The 4121-nt window shown below is 37.3% G+C and overlaps 1 non-coding gene across 1 annotated transcript; it reads right to left on the bottom strand.

The window, feature by feature from the left end:
- Positions 1–2625: 2625 nt before the first annotated feature.
- LOC120579818 (small nucleolar RNA R71) lies at positions 2626–2732 on the bottom strand. Its single transcript, XR_005645561.1, has one exon. It is a non-coding gene; the product is annotated as a small nucleolar RNA R71 (small nucleolar RNA).
- Positions 2733–4121: the final 1389 nt, after the last annotated feature.

The raw sequence follows: 4121 nt of genomic DNA, 5'->3' as shown, positions 1-4121 counted from the left end.
TGTCGAAGTTGTCTATGTTATATGTTGTTGTTCCAAAGTATTGGAGTCGTATAAGTTGTTGATGTTGTCCAAGTTGTATGTTGTCGAGTCCATGCATACATTTAAGTTAAGGGCTTGATGCCCTGGAGCTTTTGCTCAACACGTTAAGGGCTTGATGCCCTGTGTATTTATGCTCAATATGTTGAGGGCTTGATGCCATGGATTGGTGCCACATGCATGATTAAGAATAAGAAGTTGCATTGTCGAGTTAAGTTGTTGATGAATTGTCATCATAAGTTGTTGTTAAGTTGTTGATGAATTGTCATCCGTGAGTTGTTAGGTTGTTGATGAATTGTCATCCACGAGTTGTTAAGTTGTTGAGTTGAATTCTACCCATGTGTTGTTAATGAAGTGCTTATGTTGTTATGATGAATATATGTTGCTGATTATAAGATTACATAAAGATGTTTATGATGTTGTTTATGAAGTTGTTTATGAGATTATATGATGATGTCTATGATGTTGTTTATGAAGCTGTTTATGAGATTATATGATGATGTTTATGATGTTGCTTACGATAATGTTCTATGATGTTTATGAGATTATATGATGTTGTTTATGATGATGTTTATGATGATTACCTGATGTTGTTTATGAGGTTGTATATGAGATTAAATAACGATGTTTATGATTGTTGTTATGATGAATACATGTTGTTGTTTATGTAAAGTTTTATGAAGAATTATCATTATGAATTGATAATGTTTACGTTATTGATAAGTGGTTATCCACGAGATGTTAAGTTGATGTGTTGTCTTCTGTTCATGAGTTGCTAATGAAATGTTTTATGAAGAATTATTATTATGAATTGATGATGTTTATGATGAGTCATTTATTGTTTATTTTAATATGCTTTTTAGTTTAGTTTTATTTAGATTTTATATATTTTTATATTAGTATTATTTCCTTTTTAGGATAGTTTACTTTAAATTGCAATTTATTATATTTCATGGAAGAATATTGGATGGATTGAATCTTGGAGCAAAAGAAAGGGGTTTGGAGCGAATTGGACACAAAAATATAAAGATTGAGAGACAAATTATGTCTCCCATAAGTCAGAAGCCTGGCACGGCCCGTGCTAGCCTTTGCACGGCCGTGCCACCCTCCAGAGCACCTTTTGCTGCTTTTGCTTGGATTCTAAGCTATTCTATTTTGGCGCACAATCTACCGTGGAATATTCTTGGAATATACTTGCTTAGATTTTAAGTCAATTGTGTACTATAAATAGAGTAGCTAGCCATCACAAATAATCATCTTTACTTGGAATACAATAAGTGACAACTGCTTTTCTAAATAAAGTTCTTTTCCTTTCCTTTATTTTCCTGTCTTTTACTTTCATGCTTTCTCTCTTCTCCCCCATGTCTACGATGAACATGAGTGAGTAGACTTCTTCTTGTCTTGGGATTGTTGGATAAGTCTAAATGACATAATCCTAATCAAACCAAGCCCTAAGCCTTAATCTTATGTAACCCTAATTTCTTATCTGAATTCACCGTCTTAACATGGATTAACCATTATCAAACTGTGGAAACGAAAGTGGAGGGTTTGATAATTGTTCGTCCATTATTCCAAATATCAATTCATAAAACGAAAGTGGAGCTTTGATATTCGAACAAGTGAATTCAGACAAGGATTGCAAAGTCAGCGAAATAGGCTTTGCAATCTTTGAGACATATAGTTTCGATCTTCAAGGGAACTAATAACAATCAAGTCAGCGAAATAGGCTTGGTTGTTAGAGGAACCAAAATCCAATAGTAATCAAGTCAGCGAAATAGGCTTGGTTGCTAGAGGAACTTAAGAGAAACTGTCTTAAGAAATTAGGTCTAACATAACATTATAAACTTATGGTTTTGGTTTGAGAAGGACTTGTTATTTAGATGAAACCAACGATCCCAAGGCTCTTTTATTATATTGCTTTTCAAACCGCTTAAAAACCCCCCAACTTACAATTCTCTTCTCTCTTCTAATCATCTCTAAAGGTTAATTAAATTGAACTACTCCCTGTCGGAACGATACTCTTTTATACTACTTCGGTAAGACCGTGCACTTGCGGTTTTATCTCATCAAGTTTTTGGCGCCGCTGCCGGGGAGTAAAACTAATTTGATTAACTCTTTCTTTGTGATTAGAACTCTTTTCTCTCCCCTCTTCTTCCCTTCTTCTTTTTTTTTTTCTTTTCTTTTCCTACACTTGATTTGGGTGGCTTAAAGGTAATAGATAACATGGCTGAGGAACGCACTCTTAAGGAGTATTCAATCCCTTTTTCGGATGAGCCATGCACTATTATAGTCTACCCAACAGTTCAAGGTAGCAACTTCAAAATAAAACCTGCACTACTTATTCTGGTGCAACAAAACCAGTTCTCTGGATCACCTTCCGAGGACCCAAATTTACATATCTCAACCTTTTGGAGACTTAGTGTAACTTGCAAGGACGACCAAGAAACCGTCAGGCTACATCTCTTCCCTTTTTCTCTAAAAGATAAAGCCAGCAATTGGTTCAACTCTTTGAAACCTGGTTCCATTACCTCATGGGACCAACTGAGGCGAGAGTTCCTTTGCCGTTTCTTTCCCCCATCGAAAACTGCCCAACTTAGGGGAAAGCTTTACCAATTTACTCAAAAGAACGGGGAATCTCTTTTCGATGTGTGGGAACATTTTAAAGAAATACTTAGACGTTGTCCCCATCACGGTCTAGAAAAATGGTTAATCATCCACACCTTTTATAATGGTCTAACATCTAGCACTAAATTGACTATTGATGCAGCTGCAGGTGGTGCCCTAATGAACAAAGACTTCACAACAGCTTATGCGTTAATTGAGAACATGGCTCTAAACCTCTTCCAATGGACAGAAGAAAAAGCAACCATCGATCCTTCACCCTCTAAAAAAGAGGCAGGTATGGATGAAACCTCTTCCATTGACTATTTATCTACCAAGGTGAATACATTATCTCAAAGACTTGATCGCATGAGCACACCTACCTTCTCACCTCCTTGTGAAGCATGTGGCCTATCTAGTCATTCTAACACCGATTGCAACCTAAGTAGTGTTGAGCAGTTAAATTTTGTTCAGAATGGCCAAAGAGTTGTTCAAAAATCTCACATTGAACTTTTAATGGAAAACTATTTTCTTAAACAATCCGAACAGCTCCAAGAGCTCAAGGATCAAACTAGACTTTTGAACAACTCTCTTGCTACTCTCACAACAAAGATAGACTCCATCTCATCTCACAACAAAATTTCTGAAACTCAGCTCTCCCAGGTAGTTCGTAAAGTTGACCACCCCAATAAAATGAATGCTGTTACACTTAGGAGTGGTAAGCCACTCGAAGACCCCATAAGGACAGCCGAGACCAATGACAGTGAGAAAGAAATCCGCCAACCACCATCTAGGGAAACCAGGGCAGAAAGAGAGGAACCACGAGTTGAGGAAAACACACCACCTCCCTTTAAGCCAAAAATCCCCTTCCCACAAAGGTTTGCCAAATCAAAGCTCGATGAGCAATTCAAAAAGTTCATAGAGATGATGAACAAGATATATATTGATGTGCCATTTACCGAGGTCCTAACCCAAATGCCCACATATGCTAAATTTTTGAAAGAAATCCTCTCTAAAAAAAGAAAGATTGAGGAAAGTGAGACGGTTAACCTTACGGAAGAATGTAGTGCCATCATCCAAAATAAATTGCCACCAAAGCTTAAAGATCCAGGTAGTTTTTCCATACCCTGTGTCATAGGGTCGGAAGTTGTGAAGAAAGCTATGTGTGATCTAGGAGCCAGTGTCAGCCTAATGCCCTTATCACTTTATGAGAGGTTGGGAATAGGGGAACTTAAATCAACAAGGATGACCCTACAACTAGCAGACCGTTCTGTTAAGTATCCAGCTGGAATCATAGAAGATGTCCCCGTTAAGGTAGGAGAGGTATATATCCCCGCCGATTTTGTTGTGATGGAAATGGAGGAAGACAATCAGGTACCAATTCTTTTGGGAAGACCTTTCCTTGCCACTGCAGGAGCTATCATTGATGTAAAAAAGGGTAAGCTTGCCTTCAATGTAGGTAAGGAAACTGTTGAATTTGAACT

The sequence above is a fragment of the Medicago truncatula genome, chromosome 3, assembly GCF_003473485.1.
Source record: "Medicago truncatula cultivar Jemalong A17 chromosome 3, MtrunA17r5.0-ANR, whole genome shotgun sequence".
Classification (NCBI taxonomy): Eukaryota; Viridiplantae; Streptophyta; class Magnoliopsida; order Fabales; family Fabaceae; genus Medicago; species Medicago truncatula.
Note: the sequence above shows the minus strand (reverse complement) of the source record. Positions and strands in the feature narration are given on the sequence as shown.